The sequence below is a fragment of the Lycorma delicatula genome, chromosome 13, assembly GCF_047948215.1.
Source record: "Lycorma delicatula isolate Av1 chromosome 13, ASM4794821v1, whole genome shotgun sequence".
Lineage (NCBI taxonomy): Eukaryota > Metazoa > Arthropoda > Insecta > Hemiptera > Fulgoridae > Lycorma > Lycorma delicatula.
Window position 1 is genome coordinate 14330426 of NC_134467.1, and position 18056 is coordinate 14348481.

General features: G+C 31.5%; 1 protein-coding gene across 1 annotated transcript in view; it reads right to left on the reverse strand.

The window, feature by feature from the left end:
• Positions 1–18056, reverse strand: part of LOC142333940 (uncharacterized) — a 225713-nt gene that overhangs the window by 25939 nt on the left and 181718 nt on the right. The gene's annotated exons all lie outside the window — the stretch shown is intronic.

The following is an 18056-nucleotide window of genomic DNA, read 5'->3' on the forward strand; positions in this document are numbered from 1 at the left end:
TAAAAATTATTATTGGAATGTATTTTAATTATTTGAATTAATTTAATTTTAAATTAGCGGAAGAAATATCTTTTTTTTTGGTGCTTAGATTACAAGGTAAAATATATTCTGATAATTTAGGAACTCAGCACTTTGAGTAGTAGAATTCTGGAAATTTAAGGGTTTGAGATATAAAATTCCAACAGCCATAACTATATTTATTTAATTGTGTTCTGTAGATAATCTAATACTGCTTTCAGTTTCCATGAACTCTGTATCAACTAATCTTGGAAAAAATTCAAAGTAACCTAACTGAAAGGATTTAAGAAAAAGATTCCTATTTACACTATAGAAGACAAAAATCTAAGTTACTCCTCCTATTACATCAAAATAACTAAATATGCAATCGTTCTTTGATGAAAAATAACAAATAAATCGATAAATTTCATTTGTTAATTTAATGAATTTGTTGCCGTTTGCGGAAGTATGCTTTAATAATGTTAGCTCCTATGAAAAGTGGCATATACATTTCAAAGAATTAGAACTGTTTCATCTATATACAACAAGCGCTTAAATTTGACACCACACTTTGTTATCGTAAGGACTGAATCTGTAATGAACATCATAACATACAAAGAAAATTACTCTATCTTGTGTTTAACTGACATATTTAAAAAGATAAGAATGAGTTTTCAGCAAATAAAAATACGCACACACATTTTTCAAAAAGTGTTGATAACTATTAAGGCTAATTTTTAGTCGTTTATTAATTTCAATATTTATATTTATCGCAAACACTTTTGCTATTAAAAAAGAATCTTCTAGTAAAAATAAAAAAAAAAAAATGTTTTAATAAAATTTGTATCTGTACTTAATTTCTGTTTATGCATGTCATGTTTTTATGTACAATATCCAGATTATTTTCTTTATATTAAAAGTTGCATCTATGAGGTCTGTAATGAGTTTAGTTTTTTGGCAGTCAAAGTGGCAACACTAAAGTTACTAGTAAACATATGGTTATATGAACAGCTGATTTATATTAGGTATTAATATTTTTAGTCTATTGTTACCACATAAGACGTAAACAAAATTTTCGTGAAACGAGTTTTTGGTGTGCGTTACAAAACTGAGTAATACTAATTATGAGCAGCATTGTGCAATCAAGTTTTGCATTAAACTCTGAGAATGCTACTGAAACTTTTTCAAAATTGAAAAGAGCGTATGGAGATGAAGACCTGTTACGACCCCAAGTTTTTAGGTGGTTTAAAGCATTTTCAGATGGCCGAGAATCAGTTCCACAGACGATCCACACTCTGGAATGTCAGAAAGTGATGACATTGTTGAGCAAATCAGAGACTTGATACGGTACGACCGGTGATTAACTGTCAGAATGATTCTAGAACAGTTAATCAATATGTGTATACCGAAATTCTTGAAAGACTGCGGATAAGAATTACCTGTGTAAGACACAGGTAATTCAAACACACAAATTCACAGGTAACCGTCAAACACAACTGGATGCTGCATTATAACAATGCACCTTGTCACACTGCACTCTCGATTAATGAGTTTTTGGCAAAGAAAAACATTCCTGTAGTTCCTGAACTATTTCATTATTCACCCGATTTGAGTCCCTGCAACTTTTTCCTGTTCCAAACTTTATAAAAAACACCTCATTTTTGAAACAGTGTGGAAAACATAAAAAAAATCAACCATCTGAAAGATATTCCCGGTTTCTGAGTTACAACACTGCTATGAAAAGTGAAAAAACCATTTGAATTGTTGCGTGGCTTCCCAAGGGAACTATTTCAAAGGTGATAGGAGTCCATGTATAACTGGATTGTAAATAAAAGGTTTTTCTGAACCGGTCTCATTGCATTATTTACAGACCTTGTTTGTTATGTTTGCCCACAAGTTATATATAATTTTACAAATTAGAATGGATGTAAGATTAGTTTTTATCTCTTTTATATTTTCTTGTAAGTAGATTTATGATACACACATTTTTAATTCTTCTTTATGGAAAATTGACATATATAGGTTTTTTATAGAACTGAAACGGGAAATATTACCTTTAACAGTAATTATTATTATTACTATTTAAAACTGTGCAGTATTAAATAACGTTTTGTTATTTTTACAATTTCTATAAACAGTTAGTGGAATTTATTGAAACAATCATAAGTATAAGACTGGGATTTTTATATAAAAAGTAATTGACATAGGATTCTGATATTTATAAAATATTCCAAACAATTAAATTCTTTATTTTATTTAATAAAACTTATTAATATATATATATATATATATATTAAATAAATGAGTGGTTATTAAAAAGCATTAAAACTTGTTTTAGTATTTAAAAGAAATATATATATATATATTAAAGGTTTCATCATTAATATGTATTGCCAGCGAGAGTAAATTAACAATTAATTCCATAATTCATGATTGTTGATCAAAGATACGTATGTAATGTTAACGATCAGCCAATTTGTTAAGCTTTATATGGCATTGGATGTTTCAGGCCAACTTTAGCGCTAAATATTAAACATTGTACATATAAAGTGCAGATCAAATTATTTTAAGAAGGGCAGTCAGTGAGCGGTATCGATTAATAACTGGTACATAAAACTTAAATAACTGTTGTAAAGTTAGCTTTCCTTTTTAAAATTTATGTACATCCTGCAGAACTGTAGGGTGTCCTTTATTAATGGAACATTAACACTATATATATATATATATATATTTGTTCATGTTTATTTATTTTTTTACTGTAGTACAAATATACTTAGTAAATAGTGTTATGACATGAACAACAAGGTCGAGAAACGGAGAGAGGATGATAACTGACAGGGATGGAGCTAATTTTTATTATAAATGATACTGTAGTTAGGTTAGGTTCAGTTTGATTTGTACTAAACCGCTTTTTAATATGTTTATTTGTCTCATAATTATAATTTGAGAAATTCTGATCGATTCTTTTTTCATTATCTATTTTTAAATCTACTAAAATCTTTCTTTTCGTTTACATTATGTTTTTTTACTTATATACTTCCTTAAATCTCTTTTTTTTTAAATTTCACTAGTTCCTAATTCTTTTTATAGTTATCCAATTCTTATACAAATTGTCTGATCTATCTCTTTATCGTAACTAATTTTCTTTAAAATTGATTAAAATAAGGCAGATATCAAACTCAAGAATGACCAATAAAAGGAGCGTTGCTTTAATACAGAGGATATACGTGATAATATTTGAAAATAGATTTGGATATATTAAAGATACATTTTTTTAACGGTGCTCTGAATACATCATGCGGTGTAAAGTACCATTACACATTAAACATTACATTCAAACATCGATTATTTTCTGGAAAGATAAAAAACAAAGAATATAAACTTTTGAAATATCTTATCGAAGAAAAAGTTTGAAAATTACAAAATGAAAGGTTCACTGAACGGCTTGAAAAAAGTTATAATAATTTCAATATCTTATGCTGTAACATTTTCAGATGATTCTAATCTTATAGAGGTAAGGAAACCCTTTATGGATGTAATCAGATATTTTATTAAAGTACATCAAAATTTTACTTTATTCGATACCTGTAAAATATTGCATATTTTAAATATTTTTATTTATAATAAACATATCCTAATTTTGTTAGCGATTTGTAGAAGTGTATTTATATACGTGTTCCTTTATATCTATGAATAAAAAACATCTTCCAGTCTGACCGATGTATTTATTACAATTGCTGTAGTTTGATTTTTAAAATCCGAGTATCCTTAGTACGAGGGCTATTCAGAAAGTAAGAAACGTTTCCACCTGACGCCGCCAATCGCGTATATATTGGTGTGCTCGTGCTCGGCACCTCAGTCAGCGTCCAGCCGTGACAACGGGAACATCTCCGCCCTGCCCGTTTTTTGTTTTTATATACAAATTTGAAATGTGTGATGCAATCGAAAATCCCCCCAGTTCTGCGATTCGTTTTTTGTCGGCAAAAAACTTAAAACCGATAGAAATTCATGGAATGGAATGCAAAGTTGGCAGGAGTTTATTACTCCCTACTTTATCGCAGAACCTGGACAGAGTCCCTTGCTGCTGGATCAATCTAATCGGGCTTGGTTTTAAAAGGGTTATTTTTAATCTCGGATCTAGTTTTTTCAAGTGTTGTCTATTATTAATTTAGTGAATTTAAGACGGATTTAATTGCATTCCAATCCGTTGTTAAACCAGCGTTATCGAACCCATTTCATGGGCCGACCGCGGAAGGCTAGGCTTATAAAGCCTGTCCTCCCGACGTAATTCCCCTTCAGACCGTCCACTGAAGTCCTTTCGGTGCTAACTCTTAATAGGCTAGCAGGAATACGCCACAACGGGGCACTAGCTATAAGGAGGGAGCAATGCGTCCCCTTTTCCGGAGGAGTCGCAATTGCTGGGTTATTTTGTCTTACTGTAAGTTTTTTTAAAAGGGAGAGGTTGTGTAGAAGCTCTTCATCCGCTTCTGGTATGGCTGCCCTTCAGGACGCATCTCTGCTGGGCTCTGTTCCGGACTCCAGTCCGTGATGTTGAGACGAGTTAGAAATTCATCGGGAACTGTGTGAAGTGTACGGGAACAACGTAATGAGTGAAAGTTCTGTTAGGAAGTGGTGCGTTCAGTTTAAAAATGGCCGATCAAACGTTCACGATAAAGAGAAGAGTGGACGTCCGATCATTGTGACTGACGATCTGGTCTCTAAAGTCGACGAAAAGATTCGTGAAAACTGCCGTTTCACAATAACTGAGCTTTCTCTTTGTTTCCCACAAGTTTCACGGACTTTATCGTTTGAAATTGTTTCACAGAATCTAGGCTACTACAAATTTTGTGCAAGATGGGTGCGTCACTGAGCGGTTGAGATCACAGGCGGCAGAATTCTATGACACAACCCACCGGGTTGGTATAGTGGTGAACGCGTCTTCCCAAATCAGCTGATTTGGAAGTCAAGAGTTCCAGCGTTCAAGTCCTAGTAAAGCCAGCTATTTTTACACGGATTTGAATACTAGATCGTGGATACCGGTGTTCTTTGGTGGTTGGGTTTTAATTAACCACACATCTCAGGAACGGTCGAACTGAGAATGTACAAGACTACACTCATACATATCATCCTCTGAAGTATTATCTAAACGGAGTATTATGCCGGAGGATAAACAGGAAAAAGAAAAAAGAATTCTATGACACAGGAATTTCAAAGCTTGTCCACCGCTATGATAAGTGCCTGAATTTGTACGGTGATTATGTTGAAAAGTAGTATTTTAGTCCCTCTTTCACATGTATATAATAAAAAGTTTTTCTTGTACTTGGTTTTTAAAATTCCAAAACGTTCCTTACTTTCTGAATAGCCCTCGTATTTTGTTTTTAAAGCAACATAGTATCATTTTTCTTTAAAATTTTGGCAAATTTGTCGGGTCGTACAATAATATATATTAGTGTCATGCATTTTCTATCGTTAGGTTTATTTTTGAAATTTAATTATGCAGTAGATATAAAATGAAAGCTTAGTTTTTGGTCAGTTGTACAACAGACTTCCATAAATAGAATTCTAGAAGAAATTGTATCGGATGAAAATTAAATGAAAACTAAGGTTATAATGTATAAAAAATACATGAAGATTATAAAAAGCTTTATTAAATTCTTAGTGCTCAATAGAATGGAAAATATAAGTCATCAAACCAGTCAAATAACAGAATTCAACGATAAATAATTTTTCTATTGCGTAAGAAATATAAGGGGAGAATTTTACTAAATTATTATTTAAAGACAAGAAAAGGAATAAATATTCTTTCCTAAATAGTTTTTTAATTTTAAAAACAGTTAAGTTAAAAAGCTAACTAACCTTTTATCTAACCTAAATACAGTAATATTTATTATTTTTAATTCGGTCTATTGTTTAAAGGATTAATTTACCTTTAAGAGTAATAATAATAATAATAAAATAGAATTTGTACTTAGTTACGAGTGAAATCTTTAACCGTCATAAATAGTTATTATTTGATATTAAAGATTTCGTTAAATATGTTATTTATATGATGGGTGATTTCAGTATTGCTTAGTCTCGTCTGTTTTATTTATTATTATTTTTTTTTTTTTACTGGCTTATTGATCGTTTACTCCCGCTCAGTTGCCATGTTCATTTCTACTAGCTTACCGGTCGCGCTCGCTAGTCTTGGTCTTGTTTGTTTCATTACATCTTGTTGTAGTTTGTTATTGGTTATTTACTGGCTGGTCGTTTGTTCGCTCCATTCCATCGGTATTCTGACTTTCACCTTTTCAACTGATTTATACCAACAATTAACGTTCTATCTCTTTCCCGTTCTTCACTAATTCTCTCTCGTTCGCTCTTCCCCCTCCCGCCTCCAATCTTCAAATAAAAAATATATATATGTCAATAAACCACCTACGAATATATATATATAATTTCTCTCCTACTTAATTACAATTACGTTATATATATGGTTTAAATTTCGTTTATTTGGATCCGTTTAGCCGAAATTCGATTTAATTTCTATATCTGTGTTTATGTTTTTATTTTATACTAATTAATCGGCTGAAAAATCTGGCTTTACACTGTTTTTTTTCCTATTATAAAAAAGATATGTTGTTTAGAACTAATTTAAGAAATCTTTTTTTACATTTTAGCAAAAAGAAAATAAACAAAATGTGTTGTTTGATTTTCACAAAATTTATTTATTTATTTTTTTTTGTCTTCAGTCATTTGACTGGTTTGATGCAGCTCTCCAAGATTCCCTATCTAGTACTAGTTGTTTCATTTCGGTATACTTCCTACATCCTACATCCCTAACAATTTGTTTTACATATTCCAAACGTGGCCTGCCTACACAATTTTTTCCTTCTACTTGTCCCTCCAATATTAAAGACACTATTTCAAGATGCCTTAATATGTGGCCTATAAGTCTGTCTCTTCTTTTAACTATATTTTTCCAAATGCTTCTTTCTTCATCTGTTTGCCGCAATACCTCTTCATTTGTCACTTTATCCACCCGTCTGATTTTTAACATTCTCCTATAGCACCGCATTTCAAAAGCGTCTAATCTTTTCTTCTCAGGTCCTCCGATCGTCCAAGTTTCACTTCCATATAAAGCGACACTCCAAACTTATACTTTCAAAACACTTTTCCTGATGTTTAAATTAATTTTTGATGTAAACAAATTATATTTCTGACTGAAGGTTCGTTTCGCCTGTGCTATTCGGCATCTTATATAAAACAATATCAGATTCCATCGCTAAAGTAAGAGCCAAATTCTTCTACGACTTTCTGAGAACGAATCACAGGCTCGCAAAACAAATCATCAACCACATTTACAACAAAAAGAACGGAAATTAATGGACCTCAGTGATTAAAAAGATCTAAAATAAATGAAAATATCTGGAGAAATAGTACAAGATTGAACAATATTCCGGAAAATTGGTTGAAGATTTTAAAGAGAGACACGTTTGGTTAAAAGGTAGAAAGCAAAAACAAAGCGAAAGAATAAAGAACAGGAAGAAAACGTCCAACAAAAAGAAAAAATGAATCCAAAATATTTAACGTGGTCCTCGGACGGCGAAAATCGTAGAAAAACTGTTTTAAAAAAAAAATCATTAAAATGAATGATTTTTATTATCCTGCAAGAAGAAAAATATGGTAATCGGTCAAAAAATGATGTTTTGGTTTTTTTTGCATTTCTAGACGTTTCATGACCCAGGGATTCCAAAAAAAAAAAGTTGAGGGTAATGTTCGCACACATAAGTAAATGTGTTGGCATGTTTGAAGATTAATTAATTTTGACTGGATAAATCAATTTTGATGAAATTTTGTACAGACTCTTGTAATACTGGCAATTTGTTGGTAAAATTTTAGGATTAGTTTTCTCAAAATTTTACGAACTTAATTCCACTTTATTATTAAGCTCATGCTTATCTTATCAATTAAAAAAAAAATTGCCCCAAAATTCTATTTTTCCCAAAAATCGAAAAAAAACTATAGTTTTATTTATTAAACGCCTTCACAGCTAGGCCCTCCACTGACGCTAGGCGTCTCGGAATGCTATTATTAGGTGTCCAAAATTGATTACCTTTTGTGTAAAAATGTGTTTTTTTTTTAGTATTTTCAGTATCGATTTATTTGTATCGAAAATATTTGTGTTTTAAGATCTGCTACGATACTGAATGATTGAATTACGGTAGTACAATTTGTTAATTTATTTTATAATTGTTATTACTGTTATTTAATTATATAAATAAAAATATAAATGTTCGTTTGTTGAAAATCTAAAATCTCCTTAAGTTTTTCACAGATTGCTTTGAAATTTTGACACAACGTTGCATTCGAATACGCGTTTATTTTTATTTGCCTACTATTTATATAACTAAGTTGTTACACCTGTGATAGGTAAAAAAATGTTTTTTTTGAAAAAATAGCGCTATCTGTTTTGACGTAAAAGCAACACACGCTATACTAAATATTTTACGATTCTGTTTCAATGTTTCCGATATGTGTGTCCGCTATAGACTAAAATACTACTGGACCGATTTACGCGCGGAGAAAAAGGGAAAAAGGAAATAGGGAGAATGGAAAACGGGAAAAGGAAAGGGAATATGGTAAAAATTAAAATGGGGAAAAAGGAGAGAAAGGGAAAAGTTAAATTTTGTGAAGTTCCGTAACGTTCATTTTGTTAATGTTTTACGAAACTTTCAATTGTGTTCATCTAATCTATATATACTCAAATCTAGCAATAGCGAAGCATTGCGGGGTCAGCTAGATGTTTATAAATATTTAAGAAAGAATCTTATGATTTTTGACGGGTAGTCTGTTCAATCATGTAAGCATGTTCTTTCTTTTTGCTCTTATTTGTTGATGTCGCTTCTTCTTACTTATTGTTTATAGACATTTTGAAAAAAAATCATGATTGTTTTGACGGGCAATATGTTCGACCATGTAAGTATGCTCTCAGCTAAGGGAGGGTGCGCGCGCACGCACACACACACATACAAATATCCTTTACTAGAGTAGGATTTTTAACCGATTTTTTTTAAATCTTCGTAAAAATAGTGTTGTACACGTAACCAAAAGAAAATACTTTGGCGGTCAAAGTTTAAAAATATCGATTTTTGGAATCTTTTAAAATTTATTTTGTTTATTTAAACTTTTAATAATAATGATATTACGATAAAATTTCATCATTCACCCCCACCCCCAAAAAATAAATCTTCGGTAACTTATTATATGCTGTTCATTTTTTTTTAGTTTCTTCCATTTAACGTAGAAATATAAAAAAAAAAAAAAAAAAACCTGAGGAGAAATAAAACGATTTGTTTAGACATATAATGATCATTTTACAATAAAACGTCATCATAAATTACCCCAACCCCAAAAAAAAATCTTTGGGAATTTTTTTTACATATAAGAATAAATAACCAATGTCGTGAAAGTATAACATTTTATTTTTTAATTTCGAATTTTTGATGTAACGACTAAATTAACGGTTAGTAATTCGTTTTTATTCGAGTTATTTTTAATTTGATGCCGAATTAAGAAAATTTAAACGTAACGAAGAATCGAATAGAATTTTTTACTTCCTTGTACGAAGTATTGTGATCGCGAAAAATTTCGGATTTCCACAGAAATATTCATTTTGACCATTCCTGAATCCTTTTTGATTAGTTTCGGTGTGACGTCTGTACGTATGTCGCATAACTGAAAAACGATTAGCCGTAGGATGTTAATATTTTGAATTTACGACTTTTATCTAGTTGTGCAGTTCCCCCTTTTGATTGCAATCGACTTGACGAAAAAAGCCCAAAATCCAAAAAAATGTCTGATTTATACTTTTTCTTAACTGCAGTAATACGATCTCATCGAGAGCGTTTTAACGATATTATCATAAATGGTACTTATTTTCATCGGTTCCAGAGTTATAGCCAAATAAAAATTTAATTAATATTGAAATATTTGGATATTACAAGGGGAAGGCAAATCGGTTCGAATCCGACTTCATCTCCTTTTTTTTAACTTTTTGTAATTTAAATTTATTGGTTTATTAATAATTAATTACGTTTGATTCTAACAAAAAAACTTACCGTAAATAAGAATTCAATAATAACAATAAAAAAAATAAAAAAATATCATAAGTTGATAGTTAAACAAAGTTTAATGTATTTTTCATTCTAAAAAAATCTATATATGTAACTTAATAGTCGTACAATGAAGTCATGTGGTGTTCAAATCAGATTTTTTTAAAAATAATTTGATTTTTTCGTTTAATAAATTTGATTAAATACAAGAAATATGTTCGTGTTTTATTGTTAAAAATTCGTTGAACGGTTCTAATTTCATATTATACATAAGTACATACGCGATTGTCAAAATACATAACCCGAATTCCATTTTAGCGGATGAAAGGAAAATTATTACGTAAAACCGGTTTTATAAATATATATATATATATAGAAGAGGGTAAAAAAGTAGGAGAAGGGTGAAAGATGACTAAATAAAAAAATCAATTCGAAAAAACCAGAAAAGAAAATTACGTATGAGAAAAAGTATAAAAACTAAAAGAAAAAGAGCGAAGGAATTACAAAAAGAACAAGAAAACATAATTGTTTTGAAATTCCAGACAAGGTTTCGTCCTTCACCATTCTGAAGGACGGGGAGACATTTATACTTACAGAAAGAGAGATGGAAACAAGTACCTCTTACCTTTATATACATCCGATTCCAGTACTCGAATGTATCTTTTATTTTAATACCGTATTTTTAATGTTGCATTATATACAGTAACGACTAATAGCACCAACGGATAGCTTGTACGTTGATGGAAGCTGGATGTAATGAGCGCAGAAACAGAAGACGTCAATGACCGTGTTGTTTCCTACCCGATCAAATCATCATTTTATTCCGTCCATTGGCCTTTTAAATTTTACTGCTGTTTCTTTACTTTGCGGATAGTAATTATGAAAAAAAAGTAATATCTCCCGTATCCGTTTATATATATATATAAAACCATTATATACGAGAGGTTATCTAAACTAATGATCGTTTCATTGTAAAAAAAATATATTCTGAAAACTTTATAATATTTTTTACTTCTCTTAAACTACATACCTTATACTACTTTTCTATATAATCGACACATAAATTTAGACGTTTATCGTAGCGATACACAAACTTCATTATACCCTCGTCATATTCATCTACCGCCAGTCCATCTAGCCGCTGATTAACAGCATTTTTAAGTTCATCCTCACCCGCGAATCGCTTACCGCTCAAAAAATCTTTAAATTCCCCAAACAAATGGTAATCAGAAGGAGCTAAGTCCGAACTATGTGGTGGGTGATCGTAAATTTCCCATCGAAATGTTCTCGGTAAATCACATGTCGGACTCGGAACACGTGCATTATTGTACGGTAGAACGACGCCGTCGGTCAGCCGCCCACGTCGCCGATTTTGAATTGGGCGCCATAACTTACGTAGAGTTTCGCCGTAGGCTTCTGCATTTATAGTCGTTCCACGTAACCCACCGGGTCGGTCTAGTGGTGAACGCATTTTCCCAAATCAACCGATTTGGAAGTCGAGAGTTCCAGCATTCAAGTCGTAGTAAAGCCATTTATTTTTACACGGATTTGAATACTAGATCGTGGATACCGGGTGTTCTTTGGTGGTCGGGTTTCAATTAACCACACATCTCAGGATCGGTCGAACTGAGACTGTGTAAGACTACACTTCATTTACACATCCTCTGAAAAATTATCTAAACGGTAGTTACCGGAGGCTAAACAGGAAAAAGAAAGAAAAAGTCGTTCCACGTGGCTTGAAATCGATCAGCAGTATGCCAAACCGATTCAGAAAGACGGTGGCCATTAGTTTGCGTCCAAACGGTCGTAGGTTGACCTTTATCCGTTCGATTGGTGATCGAAGATGACGCTATTCATTTGACTGTCGTTTTCTCTCTGGCGTGTAATACAAAATCCATGTTTCATCGCCGATAACAGTTGAATTAAAAAAGTCGTCATTTTTTTCTGTGTGGCGCATCAAAAATTCCAAAGCAGATCCCATTCGGAATTTTTTGTGATGTTCCGTTAAGACGTGCTCAAACCGTTCTGAAACCTAAACGGTTGTGAAAAATTCGACCGTGTGAGAGCTTTTCAACGATATATCATAAGTGATACTTATTTTCATCGGTTCCAGAATTATAGCCAAATAAAATTTTAATTAATGAAATATTTGGTTCTTACAAGGGGAAGGCAAATCGGTTCGAATCGGACTTCATTTCCTTTCTTAATTTTTTTTTTTAAATTTAAATATATTGATTTATTAATTTATTAACCTCTGATTGTAAAAAAAAATTAAGTTATAATGAAATAAAATTTGATGTACTTTTCATTTTAAAAAAATGCGTATATGTAATTTAATAGGTGAACAAGCAAATCATGAAGTGTGCACATCAGATATTTTAAATTTGTTCAGAATATTGTCATTTAAAATATTTTAAAATGTATTTTGCGATAAATTCAAATCAATAAAGGGAATTGATTGGAGCGAATTTTTGTACCTTTTTATAATTCGTAAGATTAGATTTAACATATATATAAATCACAACAAAAAAAAAATCATTAACACAAACTTGGCGGTGTAGTTTATTTATTTATACTAAAGAATTACATTTGAAAAAATTATGAGCCTAGAAATTGGATGGTTTGAAAATTCCTTTAAAACAATTTTAATTCCTCGGATTTTTTCTACTGTGTGAATTTTTTACATTCCTTTTTTTTAAAAAAAAAAACAAAAAAAAAACTAACCTTTACGTTTATACAGTTTAATGGAATTTTTATAACGGTTTCGATAGGAATCGATTTATACATAAAAAATTCGAAGAAATCGTTAAAATATCAAAAAACGATATATATTTATAATATTTATGTTTTATGAAATGAAATAAATGTAACTGTGTAAATTAATTAATGAGAATACATATCTGTAAAAGACGTAGTAATGATATTTTTTGCTCATATTTACTTGTATAAACACGAATACAATTTTTCCTTTAAAAAAAAAACCCCTTTTATAAACGACATTTTATAAAGAACGTTGAACTTTTATTTAACCTTACCCTGTACTCTTTTTCTGATTTTCTAAATATATATCTATATATATATATATATCTGTTTCTGTAATAAGAAATGTTGATTAAAGATGAGTTGAATGCGTTTACGTATAACTTTGTAAAATGTAAAAAAGAAAATTAATAAAAATATCTTGCTTCTTTTTATCGTTATTTCTAGGTTATTTCTTTTTTTATAATAAATATTTTAAAAGTATCGAAGCTAAATTATTAATAAAATTTATAATTTTATCTTTTTTTTTTTTTAAAAAAAAAAAACTTTTTGATAAGTCAAAAAAATTTAAATTTGGTAAATATGTAATCGTTATAACTCTCGTAATATAAAACGTATAAAAAGTAGAAAATGAGTGAGGGCTCGCGTATAGACTCCGTGGAACTGCATTACTCTATTATCGATAAAATTTAATACGAGTCCTTTTTTTATGCTTGTACAATATATAATCCTTAAGCTTTAAATATCAGTAGCCATCCCCCAGTTTAAAAAAAGAAAAAACAAAAATCTTTGTATAGAACTGTGCGCTTCACAGTTCCAACGGTGTGGTGTTTGGATGTTGTGCGCATGCGCAAATAGGAAGCTCCACGCGAGGGAGAGAGGAGAGCTCTGTCTCCCCGCTGTGACGACCCTAGCGTACTAGTGGAAGGCAGATTTTTTTCTACTCCGCGTGTGTATGGAACGTTCTTTTTTCTACTTTAGTCGATGGAAGGAATATAAAAGCGGTTTAGTTGGTTTTTTTCACTAGGGATCACCAAATGTGTCCAAAAACACGCTGGAAGGGCGAAAGAGAAGGTAATTCGTAAAAACTAATTACGTATTTGTTTCTACGTATATAGATAGAGATATCAAATATCAACCACCGTTGGATTGTAGTGTTTTTAATCGGACATTTTATTAAGTTATTATTTAATAATACTAAAAAATATCTGTAAAATAGGGTTAAACCGTGTATCATATTCTTTAATGTGATAAAAAGTAGAATTTGATTAATATCCGGCTTCCAGCTATTTTATTTGATTAATTTTTTTCGGTTTTTTTATTACACAAAAATGTTTTATCTTTTAGCGACAAAAAGAAATATAGATTTCATTTTTAAATGAATAGATGAAGCTTGAACTGAACAATTTAGGTTAGAGTAAGTGAACCTACCGGTTTGGTCTATTGGTGAACGCGTCTTCCCAAATCAGCTGTTTTGGAAGTCGAGAGTTCCAGTCCTAGTAAAGTCAGTTATTTTTACATGGATTTTTAACACTAGATCGTGGATACCGATATTCTACGGTGGTTGGGTTTCAATTAACCACACAAGAGACTGTACAAGACTACACTTCATTTACACTCATACATTTCTTCCTCTGAAGTAATACTTGAATGGTAATTCCCGTAGACTAAAGAGAAAAAAAAGAGAGGTTAAAGTAAGTAAAAATTGTTTGATTTGGTTCTTTTACGATTTTATCAAGTTTCTGAATAAATTTTCTTTTTAAAATCGTTTCCTTTAACACAATTTTAAAACAAAGGCTAAAGATTTCTTGAATCAACACACCACTAATTTTAGCTACAAGCCGCCAACGGTGAGGAGCAATTTGTTGTGTTGCGTTTTATGATTCGTTGTGTGTCGAACCCATTTTTACCTTTCGGGTAGGTAGAGTTCAGTTCCTTCGTTCTTAGAAAGTCATTCAATCTTGTTTCAGACTTGGCTAGACATGTTTCTTTGAAGTTAATGTTAATAGCAGTGGCGGCTCGTAGCTAAAATTACTAGACGGGGTGCGCCAGAAAAGTTTTTTCTGGGTTTTTTCAAGGCACCCTTAAAGTTTTCTGTAAAATAAAAGAACCGAAAAAAATGAATCAAATACAATAGCTGGAAGCAGGATAATAATATAATTCTAAATTTTATCATATTCAAGAATAGGATACGCGGTTTTTAAGCACAACCTACCCGGAGTGAAAAAAAGTACCTTTCACCAGCACGCCAGGATCGGCACTGCGGGAGCGACAGTGCTCTCTCACTCATTTTCTCTCTCTAGCAGCCTCGCGTACAACTTCCTATGTGCGCATGCACACAATAGCCAAACACCACGTCGTTGGAACTGTGAAGCGCACAGTTCAATACAAAAGTTTTTGTATCTTTTTCATAAACTGGGGGATGGCTTCTGAGATTAATCTTAGATATTATTTATTGTACAATTATAAAGAAAGAATTAAAGTAAAAAAGACTCATTATATTAAATTTTATCAATAATATCAAGTGGAAATAGGGGGTGCTGCAGTTTAACAGCACCCCCTATTACCTATACGTGAGCCGCCACTCGTTAGTAGTACACCGATGGGAATGTCGCTTGTAGCAGTCGCATCAGCGGTATCCTGGCTGAGGCTGAGATGTCATAGCCGAGATCCTGAAAATGACCTCCGGTAAAGCCCATAAGGGCTAGGTATCGACGGGGGGGTCGTGGTGACCAAAACTCCAACATGTTTTCCTGTACGGGGTCAGGATTTACTCCTTGATTAACGGATTGATGTTTGATTTATCGACTGTACATGATCGTACAGTAAAAAAAGTGAATTACATAACTGAATATTTACAAATAATATCGATTTTTAAATAATAATATTGTAGTAGAAATAAGAAAGATGGACAACTGAATGTGAAAATAGGAGGAGAAAAGATTATGGAGGTAGAAGAATTTTGTTATTTGGGAAGTAGAATTACTAAAGATGGACGAAGCAGGAGCGATATAAAATGCCGAATTACACAGGCGAAACGAGCCTTGAGTCAGAAATATAATTTTTTTACATCAAAAATTAATTTAAACGTCAGGAAAAGATTTTTCAAAGTATATGTTTGGAGCGTCGCTTTATATGGAAGTGAAACTTGGACGATCGGAGTAACTGAGAAGAAAAGATTAGAACCTTTTGAAATGCGGTGCTATAGGAGAATGTTAAAAATCAGACGGGTGGATAAAGTGACAAATGAAGAGGTATTGCGGCAAATAGATGAAGAAAGAAGCATTTGGAAAAATATAGTTTAAAGAACAGACAGACTTATAGGCCACATATTAAGGCATACTGGAATAGTCGCTTTAATATTGGAGGGACAGGTAGAACGAAAAATTGTGTAACAGGCAACGTTTGGAATATGTAAAACAAATTGTTAGGGATGTAGGATGTAGGGGGTATACCGAAATTAAACGACTAGCACTAGATAGGGAATCTTGGAGAGCTGCATCAAACCAGTCATATGACTGAAGACAAAAAAAAATAATAAAATAGGTTAATTATAAAAGGGTAGATAATGTAATTGAAGGGCTTTATTTATAATAACCAAAAAATTGTTGAAAATGGAAGATTTTAACCTTTAAGACTGATATACTTGAGATAAAAGAGGCAGTAGTTAAATTCGTTTTGGCTAAAAATAATCTAATGGCGGGTAAATTTGAATGCGGTTTTGGTATATAACGGTATACGAATGTTCGATTTAAAGGAAGACAGCTGATAATCGATCACTTTCTCTTATAAACTGGGCGCGACATTTATCGAATGTTAATATATATTATTTTCTTTAACGAATGTGTTTTATACTATGTCAAATCACATAACAATTATTTAGTTATGAAAATCCGGTAGGTTAGATTTTTATTTTGATCTGATTTATCAAATAAGTATTTTTTTTCTTTGCTTGATATCGACGTATAAGCTTGAAACTTATGTAGAAGGAATTTTGTAGCATATGAAAAATGTCTGACCGGTATTGGAACCTCCGGATGAAAAGCAGAGACGCTACGTTTTAAGATTTTTTTTCTTATCGTGCATGTTACGTGTACAGTTTTTAACGGAATAAATCTTTTTTTTTTCCTACATAATATATATGCGATATAAAAGTAATGTTAATTTCTTTTTCGTTTCAGTAAAATTTAAAAAAAAAAAAAATAAAGAGTGAAAGAATGCAGTGTAACGGGTACATGTTATGAAAATAACCGGTTTTGTGTAGAAAGAGAATTGTAATTTTATTAAAAGAAATATCCCAGTATAAAGGTCGAATCTGTTTATCGATGGAGGGGGTGAGTGTAAAGAAAAAGTAACAGACTTAGATAAAGAGAGTAATATGCGATGTTTTTAATTAAAAAGGAGACAGAAATGAAATTCGATTCTTTTTCATAACGTAGAATTTATTATCGAAATGTTTGTTGTTTTCTGTTTGAAATATTTTTACGGTATTTTTATCGATTACGAAATAAACATCTAATAAAACATCGAACTTTTTATTTCTTTAGTTTTTTTAACGTCGATAGATATAAAACCTGATTTAAAAATAAAAATGAGAGGTAAATTACACGGTTTCATTCGGATTTTTATACAGAGTGTCCCGCGAAGAAACTGAGAAATTTTCAGGACGTATTTTATTAATGAAAAAAATTCATGTAAACTCTGAAAACGGTGTGTTTTCGAGTTAACGTTTAGCAAATGTTTTCGCTCGGATTTTAGCTCTTCTAATAATAAAAAAAACTCCTACTATAATTAAATAAAATAAATAAATAAGGACTAAAATTGGTGGTTTTCTTATGTAATTTTAACTGGGATGTAGGATAAAATAGGTCCTAGAAGTATATAATTCTGATTTATTATCATAAACAACTTGACCCCAGCGCCACCTAGCGGGTCCATTTTTCACAAAAATACTGATTTTTCTCGTAAGTTATATTCTGAATTGAGCAAAATCGGTCTATAAATATAATTTTTCTAAATATCTCAACCCAAGCGCCATCTAGCGGATCCATCTTTTGCCGACGTATTTCTTTCCATGTATGTAACACATATTCCGAATATGAGTCAAATCGGACCATAAATACAATTTTTCGAAATATCTCGACCCCGGCGCCACCTAGCGGGTCCAAACTAATTCAGAAATGCTTCCTTGGCATGCGTCCAACC